At 42.3% G+C, this 24923-nt stretch overlaps 1 non-coding gene across 1 annotated transcript; it reads right to left on the minus strand.

Moving 5' to 3' along the window:
• Positions 1–4985: 4985 nt before the first annotated feature.
• Positions 4986–5057, minus strand: trnaa-ugc (transfer RNA alanine (anticodon UGC)). The gene has a single exon. It is a non-coding gene; the product is annotated as a tRNA-Ala (tRNA).
• Positions 5058–24923: the final 19866 nt, after the last annotated feature.

Genomic DNA, 24923 nt, shown 5'->3' on the forward strand with positions numbered 1-24923 from the left:
CAGAGAAGCTGTGGGAAGCTGAAACTCACTTCATGGAGGCTCAAGGGTCGGCGGAATTATTCGCTCTAATCAGTGTTAATTTCGTAAACAATCTTTTTGTTTCATGATGAAGATGACGTGATGAATAGACTGCACAAATGTTCTATAACACTGACTTGTGGCACTTTACCATGATACAGTTCTACTCTACTCGAGTTGGTACCACCTCAACGTGGGTGGAATCGCCATGGCACAGCTAGGGACGAGCAAAGCAGCTGTTTTCGGTGTAACTGAATCATTCGAATCAGTTCATTAAAAAGAATCGTGCAGTACTTCCTGCATGACAGTAGCACAGACTCCCAAAAAGATTTTACACATTTCCTTTGCTAAATGTTGGAGATTAACGCATGTTTTCAGGATTTTGAAGTCTTTTTTAACCGAGTTCAGCATCGTTCACTTTGATTCTTGTGTCGGACGTCGCGCTTGTGACTCTTCCAGTGGCGACACTCTCTGACCAATCAGTGGCCGGCACCACATGAGAGCTAGTGTTCATAATGCTGGGTCCACAGCATGTTGAGATTAGAGGGGAGGCCATGAAGTGCATTCACTGACCCTCAGAAATTTCAATACTTCCGCAAACACAAACGTCTGGAATACCATCAAACTGACTTTTTCCACTTTAAAACAGGGGATTCTGGGTTTATCGGCCAATTGATCGGCTTTTCATGCTTCAGACAATCATTATTAGGGGGCAGGGGAAAAATTTTTCTGGTTAAATATTTTATGCGGTGAAATTACGCTTCTGATGTCATTTTTTGACTGATGTTAACAATAAATATTTTTTTTCATCCTGAAGAGTTATTCTTCATTTGCAAAAAGTAAGCTTCCACCTCAAACCTCTGTCGGGCTGCAGTGGAAACATGGTGGCACAAAATGGCCGCCTCTGCAAGCATAGTAAACTAAAAAAAAACCCAAATGATTTTTTATTTTAAAGCGATTACACACCTATATAAACATACTTACGGTCACTATATACAACCTCTGCCAGTAAATCCTCCCAAACGTTACACACTGGACCTTTAACAGAGAGGTTTTTCGTCGAACTCCGGTGACAAATAATGCTCTATACTGGAAGTTTGGCTCTGCCGTTGTGTAAGTAAATACACAGACATGCACGAGTGTTGTGCACAGGCCTGATTTGTTTGATGTAACACCTAATTTAACTGCTGTTTTCTCTACTTAACTGAGCCCTGTGGACATTTAGGATTTTAAATCACAGATTGTTACCTCCCACAGTTTGTTAACTCTTTCCACTTGACTGACAGAAGCTACAGTATCCCTTAAAACACGTTTTTTGGAAATATATATTTACTCTAAAATCCTTTTTCTGCCCCCCCCCCCCTTCTCTCCTCAGCTTGTTTCTATATTGGCGGCAGTGCCAGACATATTTTGATTAAATGGTCCCCCCTGGCTCATAGTTTAGCCAGCGGTATTGAGTTTCACCTAAAATTAGCCATCAGACTCAATTTATTACCACAATTGAGAGGCTCGAAAAGTGCCCGTAACAGCGCCCCGGCTAACACGGCCTAACCTTGGCCATTGGCATATAATGTTGCATTTTAATTCAGCGACAGGGATCGCGACCGAGACCACGACTCTTGTAAGTTTCACCTTTTTCTCTCCCTCTTTTTCTGTGCTCGATATCAAACGGAGGGTAAACACTGACGTCCGAGATTCTTTTATTGAGGTACAATAAAAGAATCCCATTTTACAGTGGGGGCTGCCGTCAGGTACGCGCGGATGCTCTGAAGGTTTTTACAACCGCAGACATGCAAAGTAACCGATTGCGACACTTTTTAAGGGGGCTTGTTTTGCACGGGTCGTTGCGAACGTCCACACAGAAACGTGTTAACATCTCTGTTACATCTCTGAGTAATAAGAAGTAGTTAGAAACGTCCATTTGTGCTCACAATTTTCCATCTGCGCGCTAATCCCAAGCATTTGTCATTGGAGAAATTGTTCACACAAGGAATTCAGTCTCTCTGGACCGCAAATCTCTGTACATCACGTTGAGATGTTTCAGTCTGAAACAACACAAGAGAACAGTCCAGAAAAAGCCGCTTTTCCTGTGGATCCACGCTGCCTTTTTATACGCTTCACATCATTTTTGGACTTTGGTAAAACACAAGCTGCAAGAAATGGTCTGTGTGAACAAATATTATGACATATCAGGCAAATATGGAGAAGAACGAGAGTGGATGCACCTGTAGCTCGGCTCTGTATCAGTAACAGAACAGAAAAAATACTATGTTGAGTTAAATTCTTTGTGGATAAGAATAGCAGATAAGAATATTCGTGTGGTTCTTTTCCAACAGACACAAAGAACTCCTCTATCATTTAAAAAATAACTGCCTTAGAGACCTTCAGACTATTTGCACATAAAAATAGATGGATTCAATTTGAAAAAGGTCTTGAAATATTGCTTAAAATGTTCTTTTTTTTGTATCAATAAAGGTTAAAAGCCACTGACTGCAGGAGAAACAGATTCAGGGAAAAAAAATTACGAACTAAAACCTCTGTTTTACTTCGACATATGGAAAAATAGCGGAAATAACAGGCAGACAAGCGCAAACTACAACATTGCTCAACTTAGTTGAAGAAGCAAATTATTGACAATAATAGATCAAAGCAGAAATGAAACACGCTTGAATGTCAACAGCTAACTTCCTTATGCTTCTGTGGCGACACAGACTTTTGCCTCACCTACTGTGAGCACTACACATAATTATAGAACAGCAGAATTTAATTTTTCTTGAAAAAATTGGTTTAAAATTCACAAAATATTTTTTATTTGTGTCTGTATCAGCAAATACAGTCTTGTGCGATGATCGGCAATCAATATTGATGGAAATTCACAAATGAACAGCCGATGAATCTACACAGTCCCAAGTTACCACTATAAGACACCGATTAAAATGGAGCATCTAAAACCAAAAAATACCCTGCATGAAAAAACCCTGGGAGCTGCTGATATAACTGAAGTTGCTGCAGCTTCACTGAATGAATTAACGCATTTAGCGAAGAAAGAAATCAAAGACGAGAAATTACCAGCGCCGCTTTCCCTTTGTCCGTAAAAAAAGAAACTTTCTGAGGTCAGCAAAAAGAGCTTTGACCTCTTTGACCTACTTCTTTGACCCCTGAAAACACTCACTGCATTGGAAAAAGTCGAGTTATTTTCATTGAAGGCGTGTCCTCATAGAAAATAATGAATCAGGTGCACTAAAGATGGGTCAGGTTAATGTGTAGCATAATGTGTGGCTGCAGATTTCCGTTAATAACCTTCATCAAATTTCCTCATTTGTTTGAGCATATACGGTCGACGGCGCGCTCACACCTTTGTATTTAAGGCAAATTTCACGTTTTATTCCCCAGCAAAAGTAATGAAGCAGCAGTAAGTTATGTTTATTAGAGGTGTTGATTTTATAACCCTCTCACATGGTCCCTTCCTTTCCTTCTCTCCTCTCCTCACTTGGCCTTTTTACTTCTCACTATCTCCACCAGAATCATCCACAGGCACTTTGCTCTCTCTCTATCTGCCTATTCTTAGCATAAGCTGTGGCCACTCCAGTAATATTTTTAAAGATTATTATAACTCTTTTTCCCCCCGAGGCGCCCGTCCAGAGTTTCTTTTTCGTCCCCTCCGTCCTCTCGTGCCTCTCTTTCTCTTTGCTCGCCTTCTACCTTTTCTCTCAACAGCGATCTATGGTTGTAAAATAATAAGAGCGTCAGCCAGCAATAATTTGCCGTCCAAACAGAGTCGACGCTGGCTGACGTTTATTGAAACCTCATCCCCCCGCGAACCGCTTTCCCTTTCCCTCCCAACGCCGTCGCCGCATGTTTGTACAGACAGAGCCTGAGTGCTGGCCATTGCTTTTAATAATGAGGCCTACGGCCGGCCTTGGCTCCGGCTGGTGCAGGGGGGGAGAGCAGGAGGGTGAGGGAGGGGAGGGCGACTGCTTTCATTGGCCCTCATTAATCCTGAACAGCAGTCGGCGGCGTAAGGAGACGCCGTCAGACAGTCAGGTGGACTGTGCCGAGGAGCAGCCGCACAGGTAATGAGGCTCTCGATTCCGCGGCCGGTCACCAACAGCAATGTTTGCTGATAGTTTTGGCCGCAGGTCATAAAAATGGACACTGGTTAGAGCCTGAATTGTAGTGTAATGCGTATTTAGGTGCTGATGATGACGAAGAAGAACATTTATAACGTGGATCCTAGAATTGTCTTCAAAGCTTCACAGAGACAGAATGAAGTGGTTCAATTTAACTCATGTATTGTCTTGAAAAGTCAGTCTGTTTCCCCCGTGTCCTTATCAGTTTTATTTTGCCCCATTGAATGTATTTTACGGTTCTATTTAAAGTATGTGGAAGTTTAACATCTATTGATCTTCTACCACTTCATCCTCCACATGAGGGTCGCGGGGGGGTGACATAAGGCGATAGGCGGCGTCACACCCCGGAAGGTTCGCCAGTCCATCAAAGGGACACACATGGACACAAACAACCATCCACTTTCACTTTAACTTTTTGGCCTGTTTTTGGACATTTTAAACATGTTTTATACAGTTCAAAATTTCAAATTTAACACAATCTGGTGTTCACGTACAACTACAGTGTTTTCTCTAAACAATACTTTTTGTTTTTCTTCGTTTTAAATTGTTAAAACATTATTTTAGCATGCAGTAAATTGAAAATAACTGCCAGATATTAGCAGTTATTCAGGAAAAATGGGCAAAAACACGTAGTGACAGGATCATTTTCTGGCCTTATTATGGTTAAAATAAGCAAACAATCCAGACGGACATTTTGAGGCTTATGAGTTAATGTCCGAAGTGCAATCCTTCCCATAGATTAGATTTAGAATCAGAATCCTTTTATTATCCTGAAGGAAATTGCTTCGTTACAGTGGCCCCATATCAGACTCAGTAAGTACCAGAAACACACAACTGTGGAGATGCCAGGGATTGAACCCGGGGCCTCATACATGCAAAGCATGCGCTCTACCACTGAGCTACATCCCCACTAAAGCTAAATCCCCACATTTAGTTTACCAGCATGGCTGGTTTAGGCTTTTTCAAACCTTGGAACCAGAAGTAGACACCTGCCTGTCTGCCTGTCTGCCTGTCTGTCTTGCAGCACACTGAATCCATTTCCACAAAAGCACGCTCTACCTGCTGAGGAACGTCAGGACCTTCCAGGTCAAAAAGGACATCTTCATCTCGGTCTACCGCTGACTTATTGAATCAGTTCACACCTTCAACAACTTCCTCCTGGTATAACCTGCTCATCATCACCACCTCCACCACTCTTTCCACTCACTGCCTTCAGGCAGACGACATAAAGTAAAGTACAACTCTCCTGGAAAAACATCGACAAGAAAACCTTCATCCCCGTTTTAAATGTTTTTTCGAAGAATTTATGCCACTTTTGGAGATAGATATCTTATATTAAGCGGAAAGAGAACTTGACTTGTGACTGAAGGGTTGCCGGTTCGAGTCCCTGCTTGTTGAGGGCTGGAGAACCCCGGAGTTTACTGAAAATAATTGTGCAGTTTGTTCATCTTTGACATCATTTCACTTGGAGTTGGACGAGGCACTGGAGATCTGTAACTGCATTTTCTCACCCTCATCTTTGTTCTGGAGGTCTTCAAGCTGGGGGTCTTTGGTTTGCGGCGCTTCTTCAAAGGACAGGTCAGTTTAAATTTCAACAATTGCTTTCTTAAGTGACAATCTGACATTTCGTGAATGCCTCTGTGTGGCGCTGTGCCACGGACAACAAAGGAGGTGAACTTTGTATGAGAATAGACTGCGGGCGTTGAAAAAACACCGGTTACAACGGAGTGGTGCTTTTTTGGTCGCCCAATCAGCTGACCTGTCGTGGGGGCCAAAAATGGAACCTTTGATGTCGGTCATTTTGATACTATTCCAAATGGAAACACAAAAAAAACATGTACCGTACCGGACTGTTCCACTCGGTGGAAACACGCCACAATACACTCTGCACTTAGGACAATATTCACATTGGTGAATATGATTCCCTGTCCATGTTTGAGGTTTGAGCATTAATTAGAAGTAAGAGAAGCCTGTAAGAAAGTACGTCAGCGGTGAGAAAAAGGGCACTTGTTGGATTTTTAGGGCCTGCAGGATCCCCGCCGGTGAGCCCGAAATGAAGAGTAAATTCAGGCAGACAGACAGACGGACAGGTGGTTACACGGTGAAATTAAAAACTTGTCCTCTCCGCCGGTGTCTGAAGCCCCACTTACTGGAACTCCTGTGGATTCCTCTGGTCAGCGGTCAGGTAAGACAAACTAATCATCACTTTCTATGGACCGAGGTCTGACCACAGCGCTGGCCGGGCTGCGGCCAGGCAGACTGAAAAACACCGGGGGCCAGGTTGATTTTCCACTGTCGTCACCATCGCTCGCCCAGCGCCAGCGCTGCCAAAACCCTCTTAAGAACATTAAATCAATAATAGAAGTTAAGCAATTAGCCGCTTGTCCTCCTCCTCCTCCGTCCCACGATCCGAACGTACAAAAGCTGTTGCAAAAGAGCGCCCAATAAAGTGAAGTTTTAATTAAGTAACATTTGGCACACGCTGCTGCGCGCGGGTTCCACCGCAGACAGGAAAGAAAAATCCATAGGTTTCAGCAGACAAAAAGTAGAATATACGGTGGAGGTGGGCTTGTGTTTCCTTCGACAGGGCTTCTGTGGCCAAAAACAATCTTGAGGAGCACAGCTGAATGTTTTCATTGTGTTTCTTGTGCTGAGTTGGGCACAGGAGTGGGTTTTCTGCTACTCAGCGCAGGCCGAAGCTGGTTCTCTGACTCACACCCACACACTTTATATATAAATATAAATATATATATATATATAAAGATGATACACTTAACCAGACCCCCACCTGCTAAGTGCTTCATGCCAGTAAGAAATGTTTTCAGTGGATAAATCAATGAGGGTGAACTGGATTATACGACTTAGTTGCTTCTTAATTTGAGTGATTTGTTTGGTTTTATTTTCTCAAATATTCCCCCGGACTGTCACGACATTCATGTCAAAGAAACGCACATCTGTGTTAATCGGGCATTTGGGTAAATATCTTCTCATTTTTTGATCTACTTTGCAGAGGAAAACATTCATCTTGAAAATGTAAATAAAGCCTATAATTTGGAAATTGCAAGTTGCGGAGGTACACATTTAGGAACTTCATTTCTGGCATAATATTCATATAGTGAGGGCATTGATTAAGCATTTTTCTATTTACACGGGTCCTGAAATGACATTAAACCCAATTTGTGCAATTTCAAAAAGCTGCAAACAACTTCTTTTTAACTTTTGTTGAGCTCAATATGGAGAAATACAAGTAAAACAGCAATTTGACATAATATGTGTATGGAAGAGTATTAGCGCCACATGTAAATAAAAAAAATAAAACGGCATGAATACTGAGATTAAAGTCAGAATTCTTAGAATAAAGTCGAATTCTGAGATTGAAGTCAGAATTCTGAGATTAAAGTTAGAGATTAAAGTCAGATTTCTGAAAAAAAGTCAGAATTAAGTCAGAATTATGAGATTAAAGTCAGAATTAAATCAGAATTCTGACTAATCTGATAATTCTGACTTTAATCTCAGATTTCCTACTGTTATTTTTCTTTAAATTTTTTTTAACATGTTACCCCAATACTCCTATACTATATTCCTGATACAATCAAATTGCATGCATTTATTTATTGATAGCATGATATTGAGCCAGGATTCTGAAGCTGAAACATCTCATTGAAACGTTTTACCTTCAACCAATTTCATTTCATCTCCCTCAGCAAATCCATTTTCTGTTTGGTCCCTGATGTTTGGTCCCTGACAGCTAAATGAGAAGACTCAGTCCTCTGTCTGTGACTGTGGAGCAGCTGTGGCAGATTTTTTTCCCTGTGACCGTTCTCTGTCCTTCCTCCACCTCCCGACCGTCAGAGGAGCGAGGAAATTCGACGGGACACTTCATTAATGTGCAGAGATTAAAAGCTTCGGTAGACGTCGGACTGGTGTGATTGCAAAGCACCAAGAAAATATCAGTGGTGGTCGTGTTTCTCTCGCTCTCTGTGGTCGTAATCTTCAGGGACATCTTGGGGCCACACTTCTCATGTCACATTACACACAGATCTGATAAACCCCCGCCGTGCCTATGATGAGAGGATGAATGCCTGAATGGACGGAGGAATGGCAGAAATACTGCAGGATCGAATGTAGCAGGACGCGGGTCTAAGGTGTCATGGAAACATTTACAGAAACAAAGACCACGACTTCGGAGGTGAAGCTACAGCGCTAACAGGAAACAGGAAATCAAACCTTTACTCTCTCTGCTGCCCTTCAACTACATTCTTGCGTTCATGACGGAAAATCTACATAACACTGGCAAAAAGGCTGGACAGAGCTCCTCCTCCTTCATTTGTATTATTTAGAGCCATGGTTCTCAAAGTGTGGCACGTGTACTGCCAGTGGTACGTGCGCTTCCTCTGGTGGTACTTGGAGGAAAAAATACTTTGTGCTCTACCAGACTGCGTAGAAAATGGAACTACAAACTGGACAGGATTTTTATGTTGGTACGACAAACACGTTCAGAGGAGTTATGTAGTAGGGTGTAAATCTGTTGAATATGATGGCAAAATTCAAAATGGCCGACTTCCTGTTGCATTGAGGCCATGGTTCTGATCAACTTTACTGTTCGTCTTGGGCTATAACATCTTCCCACCAAGTTTCGGGGAATTCAGTGGAATGTTTGAAGTTGGAAGGTAAAAAAAGTGTGAAAACCACTGCTTTAGAGCAGTTAGCTGCAATGGCTTTAATTTATTTAAGATTTGACCCAAACTCTCTCCTGCTCTATTATTACGGCCAAGGCTCATGAGGTATATACACTTTATATCAGAAATTTACTTTTGATACACAAGTACAGTAAATGTCATATACTTTTAGACTTTTACTTGTGACTTCAACTTCGACCAAAGTAATTTTTTTTTAAGTATTTCTTTAAGGTACTTTATATAAGACTGCATATGGTTTCAGGGTTGATTTAAACTAAGTGAAAAAGTGTTGTAAGACACCACGGACGGACTCTAACTTTAAGAAACATCTAAATATTTGGTTAGCAGCAAATGAATCTGACTTGCAAAGTGTTTTGATTTGTCTGGATTTGCAGCCACATGTTCGACTTCTGGTTCTACGAGAATTCAGCCACTGGAAACGATAAGTGGGAGGTGTAAGGGCCGAGGGGAGGACGATGTGAAAGAAGGTACGGGGGGGGGGGAATCTAGATACAAACAGACAGAGGGAGGTAAAACAAGATGTAGGAGTGGGAGTTGAAGTAAAAAAAAAAAAAAAGTGGGAGGGGCTGAGAGAGAGATGGATGAACCCAATTATCCCCCTATTTTCCTTCACGGCGCTGAACCTCAGTCACAGCAGAGAGCAGAGAAAGAGAAAGAAAATAATAGAAATGTGTCGAATGATGGAGGGAGATAATTAAAAAGGTCTGCATTTCTACACCCGGCCGATCGTTGGTGTAATTAACCCATTACAGTCCCCCCCTCCCCCCCACCCTAACTCTCTCTCTCTCTCCCTGTAATGATTACAATAAGTGTGAGGGTGAAGGCTTTGGCAGGGCAGCGTTTACATGCACACTCCATTTGGTTCGCTCAGACATGTCGCAGCGATCATTAATCATGCGCTGTTTTTTAACTTCCAAATGGTGCAGCGTGTGCAGTGGGCCAAAGGGTTTGGGCTTGTTAGCAGAGAGCAATAAAAAATGACCTGCCATTTCATGGTCATTTTCGAGGTAGTAGGAACAACCGGTGTAAGGTATACGAGTGTGAAGGTAGCAGCAGCAGCAGGGGACGGAGACTCGGATGACGGAGAGACTGTGCGCTGATTTATCACCCGTGTATTAGCTGTTTCAGACGCGTACTGTAAATAGTAGGTCGCGAAATTTCATTCGCTTTCCTCTAAATGATGCTCGGGTTAAAAATTAATAGTCTGTTAATCATTTAGTATAAATAACTCATGTGGGTTTTCCTCGGTTCAAATTTGAAAATATGACATTCGCGTAACAGATCGTAAACCACAAAAACGACAGCCTTATAACACAATAAGACTCTTCGTTCATCGTTGAAGGTCCAGTGTGTAAGAATTAGTGACATCTAATGGTGAGACTGTAGATTGCAACTTTTCCAAGTGTGTCGGGTAACTACGGTGGCCTCCGCGTGCCAAATAGAATGTGTTTCTACCATGGCGTCAATTTCGGTAAAGACTTAAATTAAGAGTTTTCATGAAGTACGAGTGTGGCTCGACACAGAGTAGAACCATAGTTTTGACGTCGTTCTCCACCCAAGTCTCAGCTGCTTCATCTCACCTCACATTTGTTCCCCCTACAAATGAAACTGATATTCTAACTTTTTTTTTTACATGGCATTCGACCAGCATACAGTTTATTATGAACACCCTGTAATAAATATTAATTCAGTTTTCCTGCATGAAAAGAGTTGAAAGAGTAACTCAGTTTAATACCACAAGATAAAACTGTTAAATTGAACTTATTTAGTGTTAATTTAATGCTGAAATAGTTGAAATAGCATTTTTTTTTTTAACAATTCCAGAGAGTATTTCTCACTTTTAGTGTTACGTTAATACAAAAAACGGTTCAATTCAACACTAATCCATGGTGGATTTGGTCCCAATTTTCTGATACAGTCTCCTATAGTACTATTATAACTCTCTATAACTCTATAACAGTAGCTGCTAATGTTGGTGTAAGAAAGTGATATTATACTTCAACACAAATGCACAAATTAAAGTAACACAGTCTCACCCACATCTGTCAAGTTTTGATTTTACGATGACATTTTTGCAAAATATAAAGCTTTTCATGGAATCAAAAAGGGGTTTTCCCTCATCAGCTGTTTTAAAGGGGCCCCTCTCCATTGCCCACCCCTGCGTGTTCCTTTCAATGGTTGGCACCAAACAAACTAAAGCCACTGTCAGTAATCCCGGTGCCAACTTTGGTTACTGCAACCAGAATATATATTTTTACAAGAGGATAAACTTTCCAAACAGAAACTTTTAATCAACACTCCTTTATTTGTGATTGTGGTATCTGAACCGCGACGCCTCACACGTTCGTGCGACGTGCTCTGGACATGAAACCTGGGATCGAGTCTGGAGCGGAGCGGTCCGACTGTCAGTGAAACGTGTAAAAGATGGAAACCATTTCTCTCTGGTTTAAGTCGCCCTGTCATCGCCGACCGCCTTTGTTTTGCGAACATTAGTCACTGCCATTTGTCAGAGCTCGCCGCGCGGTTTGAGCTCCTTATTTTTATATGATAACATTATTTTTCTTCATTAAAACGTCGGGGCCTGCAACCCAACACCGCGCTTTCAACCTCAATCAGCCGCCGGTGGCTAACAGGCGGGACAAACGCGCGGCTTGTTCCTCGAGCTTTATATAAAGAGACGAGAAATTAAACAGCCGGCTGACACGAACAAGCACGGCGTGATTTATTTCTGCCATTACAGACCAGCGCTGATCTCCACGTCTGCAAAATATGTCGTCTCTCCAACATCAATGTATTTCCTCACATTTTCACTCCTTCTGCACTCGTCACGGAGGCCAATTGTTCTTGGATTGAGGGAAGCGATGGAGACTGAAAATATTATTTAACATAATCCCCCTTTTTTTTTATTCCCCTGAAAACAGTGTGGACTAAATGATGTCGGGGGGGGGGCTGAGGCACAGAATGGCAGCCAGGTATGCACGATCTAGGTTGGCGTTCATCAAGAGGAAAAAGAGAGGACAAAAAGAAGGGAAGAAGAGGCAAAGAGAGAATGGGACTCAGAGGAAATCTACAGGCAGCGCGCGGCCAACAGGACAGAGTACTAAAACAGACCAGATCAATGGTTTCACCTGCTTCACAGCACATGTGACAAGAGTGAAAGCATCTGAGGGCAAATCCAACCGTCCATCAAGCTCAATTTAATGGGACATACTCGGTTTGTAAATTTCAACGGCGTGCTCCAAAAAATAAAGGTTTTCTCAGGCCTGGTTCCAGGACAAATTGAATTCAGATGCACCTGAATTCAGGTGTGGAGGCCAAAATCGTGAGCACCATCTGCCAAAAATTGATTATTGTCAAGTATAATAATAAGACCGTGTCTGAGGCAATACCAATACATCTGGAGACATTAGATTTGGCTGTGGGAAGCTTGTATGGTTTAAAGGATGTAACACAAACACACAAAAAAGTCCTTTCCTTCATCAAAGTGTCAGTGCGAGTGTGAGACAGCTCGTCCCGCAGAGCCCATTTAGCGGTAGTTATCGAGGGAGACAACTTCCCCGGGACAACAGTCACATGTGATTGTCCTGATCAAACCCGGCCTCGAGTGCTGCTGTCGCCATTAACTGGACAGCTGTGATTAATGCCTGTGAACCTGCGACCTCGACCCCCGAGGTGTTTGCTTTATGACCCGTTCCCAGCCTTTATCATCCAGTCCTGGGTTTAAAATGCTATAGTACTGAGCTCAACTTTTTCTGTAACTTGTTTTTTTTTTTTTTTCCAATTGAAGAAGATGCTATTTAAAAAAAAAAAAAGGAAAAAGAAAGTTAAATCAAGCTTCCTGAGCTAAACGAAGCGGGAAATTACCAGCAGGGACTGAGTTTACGCCGTGTGCATCTTAAACAGTCATCATTTTAAACGTGTGGAAATATGTCGTAACACACTACGGTCATGCGTATTTATGCCGACTGAAATATTTGTTTGGACAAGTTGGATTATGTGAAGTCATTATGTACAGTTTGTGGTCAAAAAACTTTGGGATGTCAGCAGATTACAGGACATGGAAATGATGAACTCGCTTGAAGAGTCGAGCAACTTTACATCTTTCAACAAACTGCTGGAAACACAGTTGTTGTGCTGGAGTTTTTCCCTTGATTAATTAATGAAAGGAATGTTTCTTCAAATAGGTCTTGGACGAAAGACGTTATAACAAAGTTGTGTGGATGCTTAGACTTAAAACTAGAGCTGGGAGTAGATTAGCCTAGCCTAGCATGGAGCGTGGAAGCAGGGTGTCAAGAAATATGGTTCCTAGGCAACACCAAGCAACATCACATAATAATTACAATACTTGTATTACAAAGATTAAATATATTAACCAAAATATTAAAGATAAAATAAGAAAATAATAAAGAAATGTACTGTTCCCCCGTTAGAATCATGCTAACTACAAAGACATGAGAGCATTAACTATATTCTTAAATCAAGTTTGCAGATGTCTTGAATAACAGGTTACATTTAACATGATTTTAACACAAACGGTTGAATAAATAATAGTGATAATATCAACCGTGTTTAAGTTTTTCATCCAAAGCTGAACAAACCTTGTTGCACTCATTTGTTTGATTTCACATTTCTACGGATATCATTTTATATATTTATGTACACTTTCTTTTTTCTAAACCTCTTTCCTTTTCCAGTCAAGAAAAATAGCTATTTTCCTTGACTGAGGTGGGATTCTTCGGATGGCGTGTGTACCCCCTAAACCAAGCTGTTTATTTTGCCCCGAGTCAGTCCGCTTGGGAAAATATTTTCGCCCCCGATCTCCAAAAATGGTATCTGCATTGCCGTGGACTGGAGGGAAGGGCCCAGCTGACAGAGTAAACATCAACACCCCGTGCTGTAGGCCTCGGCTGTTTGGCTTAGCGTGCGGGGGGAACCTGCAGGAGCTGCGTAGAGTGACGGGCAAACACTGGTAAACACTGACCCCCTTCCTGAGCGTTGACCCCAGGGACTCAGTCAAGTGTCCGTTAGGCTAAGTGAAGGTGAAGCACGTCACCGGCAGTTCCGCTCAAACACTGCCTTGTTTAGGGAGCCGCTGAAGCCTCATGGTTCATAAGTTCATTAGCCTTTTTGGAGCGTTTGCAGACCTCATTTTGACAAAGATGTGTCTTATATGAAGGTGAAGTCAACTTTATTCTGTGATGTCCACCCAAAAAATAAAAAAGGGATTATTTGTCTTTATAAAAATGTCCCACAGACATTTCGGCATGCACCTGTACTACTTTATGACTACAGGAAATAAATATTAATATTTTAAGTTCTTATTTAAAGGAAAAATAAAGTGCTAGGGACAAATGGCTATTTTTAAAACGATTGTAAGGCTCAAAACAGCATTTCCCTTGTGTGGTAGTGAGGAGGTTTCCTACAGAAAAGTGTCCAGAACTTTGTAAGAGTCGATTGCAGAGTCCAGCGCCACGGAAACACTCTCCTGCACTGGTGTCCACTGAGAGACACCTGCAATCATGAAAACTATTCAAAAATAGACCTTGGATGTGACTTGTAGTACCCCTACATATTATCTTCCAAGGATTTTATAAAAGGTTTCAGCATCTTTCATCACAAAAAAAACACTGAACACTGCTTGAATATACCTAATTCATCCATTAACACAGGTGGCAAAACCATTATTCTGTGAATCCCCCCAACATTTATTGGTTGAGACAGATAATTGCTCTCTTATAGAATTAGATAAATACAAAAAAGCAAGAGGAAAGCTGGGAACAGCTTGGCTGGTGGAGGTGGCACTTCATGTATCAAGGCTAAAGTCTTCTGCAGAGGCTGCAAGGTTCATTTCTGATTTGTGGCCCTTTGCCACATATTTATCTTCTCTCTGCCCAAATAAACACACGGGATAATAAAAAAACAAGAGGAAAAATATCAAAGGAAAATTTAAATATATCATTAATCAAGAGTGACCTCGGTCCTCCGTTTCCCTCATTGCAACGCCATCCGCAGGGCGGTCACACACACGCATACACACACTTTGCCACTTTGGCATACCAGGGGCACAGACGGACTGGCACTATGCCCAGCAGAGACCCTCAAACGTCCCTTTATGGGATATTTGGCATCTCACACTAAAATCAACAGTCCTGCTCTTGACAGCGCAGAGTACAAAAACGTGCACATATGCACACACTCGAGGCGAAGGCAGAGCACGAGGAGACGAACAGGCTGCCATTCTCGAGAAAGGGCAATATCAAAATGTTTGCGCGCAATAAAAAGTTTTGCTAACGTGTTTAATTTCCAGGCGTGTTATTGTTTTTCTGTGGATGTCGTTGCTATCCAACTTCAGGCAGTGAGGGATTAGAATAACACACACACACACCGATTTAATGGATGAGTTTTCATGGACACCGCCGAGACGTCGACTCGAATGCTTCCTCTTCCCTTTGAGTGGAGCAGCATCGTGCGCCACCGCACTGCATCGTGGGTCCATTGCTCAACAGAGGTTGAGATACTCAACTTTTAAAGTGACAGCAAATTACGTGATGCAAATAGCTCTATCAATACACAGCCTAAACGATCTTTTGTCAAAGTTTACCCAACACTGTTTAATCAGACTAAGACCATAGTCAGACTAAGACCATAGTCAGACTAAGACAGGCAATCGGACAACTTGCCGTGTCCGAGTATACATGCGGGGGAGAAAATCGAGTCATTGGCCGTGTACGTCTGATTCCACCCCTGTAGGACAGCGAGATGGACAGTGAGAAGGATCATGTTGTGGTTCTGCATGTTCCGTACCCGTCTCTTCGTACGTCGTCTCCTTCTACTTCCGGGTCAAAGACCAGGGAGGAAATTTTGGTTTCAACTCCAGTCCGACTCCAGTCTGACTAAGTGTATACATGCAGGAGTAATCTGATTATGAATAGCATTATCCAGGTACGTTGGCCCGACTAAGACTAGCTCGATTTTAGTCGGACAAGGCATCCAATGCCATCCAATTATAATCATTTTAGCAGCCAATTGCTATCATTACATGATGTAAATATTCCATCACAGGCGTTAGCCAATCAAATCATGTAGCCAAAATAAAATTCATGGACAAGGTTGTTGTAGACAAAGTGCACCAAAGTTTTACTATGGCAAGATTAGCAACTCTTTTTGCGATGTTCACCATGACAGACACTACATGTTAGACCTGCCCACCGCCAAGTGTGTTTCAGGATGAATACGATGCGATCTGAACGTCAAAACTTTGTTAAACGCCCTGTCAGAAAAGAGTCGGTACATTATATACAGTTTATAAAATATTGTAGGAAGAGAACGACGTCCTTTGTGCATAGTTTTTTTTTCTAAATGGTTATAAATTGTTTAGTAGGAAGAAAAAGAAAACGCCAAATGTCCTTTAATCATTTTTACTGACCTCATCTCTTCCCTTTCATCCACCTCCACTCACTCCCGCTTCAATGCAGCCTGTTTTTTATCAATGGACTCTCCTGCACTCCTTATGAATAGGAGTTGCTGTGCAGCTCTTTTGGCACTGGTGCTCACCAAGCTTTTTAAGGGGTTTCACTTCAAAACGCTCCACATGGCATTTTGGAAACATTCATGCAACCCAAAACGCATCAGCAGATATTCGGAATCAGTTAAGTGGTTTTTACTTTGAAATCCAAAACTGCGCTGCATGTAATGGTCGTAGGAAAATGAATTATTTTCGGGGGTTGCGACGTGCTCCTCATCACGCAGATGGATGATCGGACAAGGGTTAGCAAAACACGCGAAACATAAAAGACTTTAGGTCTTTAGGTCAGGCACAATAAAACGGTACAAAATGGTAATGCAATCTATGGAAAATTTGTGTTTGGCAGTACGATGACTGCTGTTTCACAGGGTCTGTTGAAAAACTTCAAATAAAAGGAGATGTGGTCACTAGAGGGCGATAATCACAGAAATGATGAATCATGAAATATCGCAAAAGAAGATCTTACACTTAAGGAAAAGCTGGCATTTCAATTGAAGTAAACATAGTCCTCTGGGTTTCTCCTGAAGCCAACCAGAACATAACAATATACTGGATAGCCATTAGGGGGCGACTCTTCTGGTTGTAAAGAGACCTCTGTTAAAATGGAAGTCTATGGAGAAATTAGCTTGTACCTCAGGCTGCACACCAAAGTTCTTAAGTTCAGTTCATTCAGAAACAGAGTTCTCTTTGCAACCAGCAGAGTTTTGCCCCCTAGTGGCCAGTCAGTATAGTCTTATTTCCTGGTTGGCTTCAGGAGGAGGAACCTGCAAAGACCATGATGTTGAGGAAAGTACATTATCAACGTTAAATATGCGTGATTGGCAGCTAGTATCGTTCAATGTGTGCCTAGTTGCAGGTAAACACTTTTTAAATCTTGGACTAGAGCGCCATCTACTGCTTATCTCGGTGAACTAACTCTCATTATTTGCGAAACAGCAGTGAATGGAAATACACAAATGCTCATTTTCTTTGCTCTTAAGACTCCAAGCTTTGTCCTTTGATGATGTGTTGCCATATATATGATGTCATCAAAATTCCATTTTTTTTGTTGTTTTTTTTTTTGGACGGAGTAAGAATAAGAAAAAAAAATCTGAAGAAAAAAACGACAGGGCTTCAAGCACCGTTACTGCTGCTTGAAGCCCCGACGATGATGACGATGTTGAGGAAGACGATTGTGACACTGGTGACATCGGCGGCATTTACTTTAGCTGTGACGCTGATGACGACAGTGATGACGAAGATGACGCCGTCGATGATGATGACGACAATGGCGATAACAATGATGACGATGACGGCGACGTTGTTGACTATGATGATGAGGACAACGATGACGAGGACGTCAGCGGTGATGACGGCGATGATCGTGTTGACGTCGACGACCATGATGATGATGATGATGCACTTTGTCCTCCTGTTCCCACTTTACTTGTCCTGTCCAATCACATTCTGGTATTCTGTACCTTCATGTACTCAGGTAAATCAACATGTTTTCCACTTATTTATTGCATTATGAGTTATTTGGGAATGTTGAGTCAGCAATTCCTGGCTATTGATTTCCACTTTCTTCATTGGGAATGCTGAGTCAGCGTTTCCAAACTGCCTTCCATTTTTCTTTATGAGTTGGGAGTGCTGAGTCAGTGTTTTCTTAGCAATTATTGTCATAATTATCATTATTATTATCATTGTTGTTGTAGTATTAGTTAGTAATGATGAGTCCGCAGTTCTATTGTTTTCCACGTTCTTCTTTGTTAATGCTGAGTCAGCGATTTCAAACTGCCTTCCATTTTTAGTCAGTGATGAGTCAGTGTTTCTTTATGTATTACAAGCAAGTATTGTCATTTTTCATTATTATCATTAGTTGGGAATGCTGAGTCAGCAATTCCCAGCTATTGTTCCGCCTGCTACATTTCTCAGGTGATCAGTAATCACAATGTTTGGCGAGTTCAGAAACGTCTGGCTACATTCTTCTCTGGCATTTATACTCTCTGAAATATTCAGCGTTTTCCACCATCGTTCCTCCCACAGTATGTGAATGGAGAGAGCAGATTAAAGGACACAGCGTGAGTCGAATGGAAATCTCGTGCAATCAGCAAAAAGCTGTGCAATGAATGGAGAGCACGGATCAAAGGTGGAAGAAGAAGACGCAGGGGAAAGAAAATGGTTGGGAACTGCTGAGTCGACATTCCAACCATTGGGATTTATCAACCAAAAAAAGGGTGATAAAGAACATGAAGAGACAATAATTGGAAGAACTTAGTATTCCCAACTGTGTTTTTTCTCAGGAAGTGCAAATCTGAGAAATAGAATCAATGGAACTTTGATTGTATAACTTATGACTGAAGAAGCTGTATGACAACGCCAAATAAAACCTTGAAAACGTTCAGAATATTTGCAACAGAAGCAGAATAGTCTCGGCTGTAAAGCACTTACACATGTTCCCGCCTTCACTTGACTTTTGTCCCCGAGGACGTGATAAAGGACAGCAGCGCTGTCTGCTGCGGCCGGAGGATCCATGATCGTCCACACGGAGTCAGCTCTCAGAGCTCCTGTGTCATGAGCTGCCAACGTCAACTCCATTACATCTCCCCAAACAGTGGCTCAGGGTTCACAGAGAGGACACTGCATGTGTCTCAATGTGTGTGTGTGTGTGTGAGTAGGAGACTGTGAGGACACATTTTGATTCAAACCTGTCTTTGCGAGGACACTTTAAAAAGCTATTTGAGGGTTATGACTTGGGGAAGAATTAGTTCAGGGCTAGTTAATGTTTGGATACTTGTTACTAACTCCAGTAGTCCTCACGGAGACCAAAACCTGGTCCTAATGAGTAATGACGACCTAAATGTCTGTAGTAGTCTGTGAAGACACATTTTGATTCAAACCTGTCTTTGTGAGGACACTTTAAAGGATTTTTTGAGGGTTAAGACGGGTTAGAATTATAGGCTGAGGTTAGGTTTGGTTTAGTGTTTATATGTTTATACTTGTTAAACCTCATTAGGTCATTTTCTGGCATAAACCCTGAATTCTTGTCAGGACCAGTAGTCCTCAAGAAGTCAAAAACCTGGTCCTAATGAGGCAGAACCAAATTTCTGAGGAACTGGTTATATGTTTACGGCTAAGGTTTGGTTACGGTTAGGTGAAGGGTTCGGATTAGGCATTAAGTTAAGGTTGGTTAAGGTTGGGGTTAGGGACTATGGTTACTCGTGTCCTCACAATGAATGCTGTCCAAACGTGTGTGTGTGTTCTTGTATTTGTGGCTTTGTGAGGACTAAAAATCGTATATAAAAAAATTGTAGAAATCACATTTTGGCAAAGTAAGGACATTTTGGCTGGTCCTCACTTCTTTAAAGTGCTTTTTGGGGGTTAAGACCTGGTTTTAGGGTGAGGGTTAGAAATGGGTCTAGTTAGGGTTAAGTTAAAGTTTAGGATTAGGTATTTAGTTGTGATGGCTATGGTAAGGGTGTGTGTTTTACTGGATGAAAGGGTTTTGTTTCCCTGGAGTAAAACCAGCTGAAACAGGTGATAATTACTTAAACAAAGAGATTGCTGATATAAGAGATTCTGTGTATTTTCCTGCACAGTGAGTTTTCAGTTGATGTCAGCGTCACGCAGCCAAGTCAAAGGTACAGCTAATTTTGTTTTTGGAAGGCGATGCATGTTTACACTGGAAAAACGACAAAATGACCAACGAAAAAGTGCCTAAAAATCCCTAATAAAAAACTGATATTTCAAGCTCCGCTTACAAAATCAGTCACATTTTATTATATGTAACGAAGCGGGTTTCTTCAAAGGTCACGGAGGTCACATCGTATTCCCAATAATCTCATCTCTCACCGTGTGACGGAGGTGATATTCAATCCGGCCCCGGCGTCTAAAGGAAACAGCCTCTCTCAGCGTAAGAAGAAGCCCGCTATGATATCATAGGGCCGGAGCTTGTTTGGCTGCAGTGTGCCGTACGTGTTTGGTCTGTCGTCATGGCAACGGTGGAGACAGGAAGGAGGGATGCAGAAGCAGCCAGGGTGAGGTGAGCTGGAGCAGGTGATCCCGCTGGACTGCGTTTGAATCCCTGCTCTCGGGGTCACTGCGTTGCCTGAAAAGCTACTGTGGAACAGGCGCCGATGTTTACAGAAAACACACGGCTGCTGTTTGCACAGTCCGCTAATTACACTCTGTGGCTTTCAGCGCCCATTTATTTCTTTATTTTATGCGTTAATTATGATCTCAACTAATATTTGTAATGCTATTAAAGGGACAGTTGAGTTGACGTGTGGCTCCGTGACACGTTGGCGCCGCGTCAACGCGCCGCTGCCGTCAGAGAGAAGGAAAAACACAGTTTTAGCCGCACGACAAAAGCGCTCATCGAGTAAAAATCCACCACCTGCTCGAGTCCTCGACATCTCAGGAGTATGTTTCTCACTGGTCGACAGCACTTTCTCCCTCTGGAAAACAAACTCTCACTCTCCCATTCAAAAGTCCATATAGAAAATCAGTGTTTTTACTGTGCGTGGACACAAAGGCTGGGAGTCTACAGCTGCTTAGTTTTATACATTTGTGCCACTTAGACAAATCTGAACAAAGTACTTTAAATACTAAAGTCACAAGATGACACATTTGAACATGCTGATGGAGGAAATAAGGGACAGACAAGTGCTGTGTGCTGTGCTGTCAAATCGCTGTTTGTTGCATGGACTTTGGTGCAGGGAGTGAACAGTTTAACCCTTTAAACCTCAAAATGTCCACTTTTTGCTTATTTTAACGACAGAAGGGCCAGGAAATGTCCTATGAGTATGTCCTTTTCTGTCCATTTTTCCAGAATAACGGTCAATATCTGGCAGTTATTTGGAATTGACTGCATGTTAACAACTTAAAAAAAAGCAAAAAAGATTTTATCGAGAAAAAAAAACTGTGGTCGGACATGAACACCAGATTTTGTTAAATTTGAAATTTGAGCAGTATAAAACATATTTAAAATAACATGTGTTTGAGTCTCAATGTCCAAAAACAGGCCAAAAAGTGAAAATTACCGTAATTGCGCTAACGCAAACTTGCACTTGCGCAAACGTGTCGCCTGCGATACGCTCGGTGTTAAAGGGTTAAAAACATCACTTTCCAGCCTCAAAGGGACCTAAGCTTAAACTTTAACTTGAGCTTTAACGATCCCTCTTACAATAGGTAAAGCCAGGCGTTCAGGTTCAGATGTGTGTCTGTTCAGCACCGCTGTCATCGCGGACAGCTCTCCACTGTGTGTTACACTATAAAAGCTGATGCAACATAAAATTATGAGTAACACTATAATTTTAACGTGAGACCTACAGTAGTGACTCACTTTAAATGAACATAAGTGGACAGAATTGAGAGTGCGGTCGACAACTTTCTTTTTTAGTTTGACCTTTTTTAGTTTTTTTCTAAGCCCCTGTGTGTGTGTTCTTGTATTTGTCACCTCTTTGGGACTTTGTTCTGTCCTCATGGAGACCAAAGCCTGGTCGTAATGAGGCAGAACCTCATCTCTGAAGAAACCGGTTAAGATTTGATTTGTGGTTTTGGTTAAGGTTACAGGGATAAGGCTTTGTTTGGGCTGTCTGAACGAATGGAAGTCAACGCAGTGTCCTGAGTGTGTGTGTGCGTGTGTGTGTGTGTGTGTGTGTGTGAGCTGACAAAAACCAGAAGCAGTGTCTGCGACCAGTGTTTGAAAATACAGTGCGGTTTTCTCGGAGCCATAACAAAACAACACACGGAGCTGACGCTCTCATCGAACCTTTAATTGTGGAAAGAAAACAAATGAAAACAAAATTTCATTTGACGACACCACGCCCCCTTTTTTATTCAGGCCTTTACTCATTACTCATTTTCTCAGGAGTGTTTTCATTTATCATTGTAGTGTTCGGTTTTTTACAGTTTTTGACGACTCTGCCTCCTCAAACTGAAGACTGAATTTCTCCAGGAGCCTTCAGGGCCTCTGCTAACACCCAAACAGACTCGCGTGTGAGATCAGAGGCTAAAAGGAAGCGGCGCTCCCGACAAATCACCCTCACCTGCTGCCCATCCACTCCTCAATCTCCCTCGCAATATCTTGTCATCCCCTCCACACAGATCGCTCTGGCTTGTCTCAAGTTCCCGTTCCCACTGATCCTTCCAATTACAGGAGCTGTGTGTGTGTGTGAGTGTGTGTGTGTGCACACGGGGCGGTGGCGGCGGCGACGACCGCACCGCACATCTCCTCACTCTTAACTATGTTTTCACAGGGACCAGGAGCAGACGTTGAGGTATTTGGGTTATTCTTTTGGGTCGGGGATCGGCTACCGCGACTGAAAAAAAAAAATCGAAGGCTAATCGAGCGTCGGATTTACTGCAGACGGAGGAGGGGCTGAAGAGGGGGGGTCCAGACTCTGGAGTGCACGACCCTTTTCCTCTCTCTCAACGCCAATGTAGCGTGAAGTCATATTTGACACACTTAGCAAGAAGCCGGGGGGAAACCACACTGTCTGTAGCTTCACGTTAAAACGAAAGCCGGGGGTTTTATTAGGAAGCACGGAGCAAAAAAAAAAATCGTGAAAATAAATCCCCCCCAAAAAAATGGGGGCTTTAATGGTGGAGTCGTGGGGGCCATTTTCATCAAGAGGCACGGCTCTGATTTCCCCTACAACGCGCTCTCGTTACGCTAACGGCGTCGTCCGTACCCACAAGTTCACTTTCCCTGCATTTCTCAAAGGTGTTTATGGAAAGCCTTCAGCCATTTTGACATAAGAAGAAATAGGAAAAAAAAAAAAAGAAATTCAAAATGTAGAGTCGGTCCTAATCAGATGCGAGCAGCCAGAACGCTTAAACTGAACTGTTATTCTTAGTGGTTTTGAGGGCAGCGGGCTTGTCGCTGTTGCTGTTTATATTTCGGATTTTAAGCAATACATATAGAACAAATTATGCACATCACCTTCTCATGTTAGACAGAGTCTGGACGCCGGCGTGTAGCCGGAGTGGGTGAAGGTCTGCCAAGGCCAAAAACCACTGGAAAAAGTGTGTGGGCTGAGCCGTGGATTCAGTCAGGTCTTTGTAACATGTGCAGTGGATTTTTTTTTTTTTTTTCTTTCCCCAAGAACATGCCTCAAAGAATGCGAAGCTGCATAAAGTAGATTTACCAAAGGAGTAGCCCCCCCCCGTCCGTACCTGTCCAAGGAGCATTAATGAGGCTTGGAACGAAATTAAACCAACAATAACAAGTCATCACATTAAATTCTGCACCGTGGCGGCGGGGCTTCCCCCCCCCCCCGCCCTAAAACATTAACGTGTGATTTAAAGAGAGTAAGCAGAGTGTGCAGGGAAAGTGGAGGGGATCCGTGCGCGCGGCGGCCGCAGATCGCTGGGACGCGGCTGAAGCTTAGCTCCTCATGTGTTTCACATTTCCCGTTCTGATTGAAGTGCAACAGCGCGTCCCTCCGCATTTCCCCCAAAGTTTACTGAACGGTGGTCGGAATCTCTGCTCGTTCTCTAAACAAGGCTGAGGAACGCCAGAGTTAGAGCGGAGGAGCAGCGCCGGCGTGCAGGGAGGGGACTCGCTCGTGACTTTAAAGCACAGATCAAAAAGAGCCGGAGATAAACTTCATACGCAAACACATCATCGTTGGCTCGGAACGAACCCGACTCTGAGCCTGGGAGAATATTCACCAAACCCCAAATTCAGAATCCTGAGTCAGTCTTTAGCGTAATTAAGTCTTTTTTTTTTTTATAAACCTGCACTTTTAACTCTTCACGGACGTTTTGTTCTTCTTCAGTGAGACAGATACCGCGATGTATCGCTTAATGATTATGACAGAATCGCTGTATCGTGATATTATTGGTATCGTGGACCACGTATCTATAGAAACCTAATGTGTTCAATTAGAAGAGCTTGATGCACCTCAGGAACACAGATGACGATGGTGCAGAGAGCAGATGGTTTTGAGGTCTGGTCTTTAGAGTTGGAGGTAGCATTAATGTTGCCTTTGTTTTCCTCTGAATTCCATCAGATGAACTCATCACAGACTCCACGAACCTTCTACACTGTTCACCAAAACCTACAGTAGATAACAAAAGTTCCCCAACACAGAGTAACCTGAAGCACACTGTGACTGTGAGCACAATACAATAACACCAACCATCACTTCTTCTTCATTAACTCTTGTTGAACTGTCAACCCTAGTAACGACCTTAAATAATCCAAACCGTTGTAGTTCATTTTAAGCAGTTGTGGAGGAAAAGGACAACATCTGTGTGTGTCGCCTTAAACAGTAAAACTATACATATATTTATATTATGTTAAAATGTTTACACCATATTTTCAATAGAGCAAATAAAAAAAATACCCTATTTTACTTGAAATTAAACATGTTGTCAGAACAACAGCCCAGAGTCTCACATACATCTGCATAAATCTCTGGATATTACCAAATCGAGGTGTACGTATTGTCAAAATTGTGTCGATGTAATGGTCCAGTGTGTAAAATGTAAAGGTTTAATTGGCCAAAATTGAACATTCTACCCATATGTTTGTTTATAAAGGCATATAATTCAAAATAAAAG

Source organism: Solea solea, chromosome 21, assembly GCF_958295425.1.
Source record: "Solea solea chromosome 21, fSolSol10.1, whole genome shotgun sequence".
In the NCBI taxonomy this organism is placed as follows: Eukaryota; Metazoa; Chordata; class Actinopteri; order Pleuronectiformes; family Soleidae; genus Solea; species Solea solea.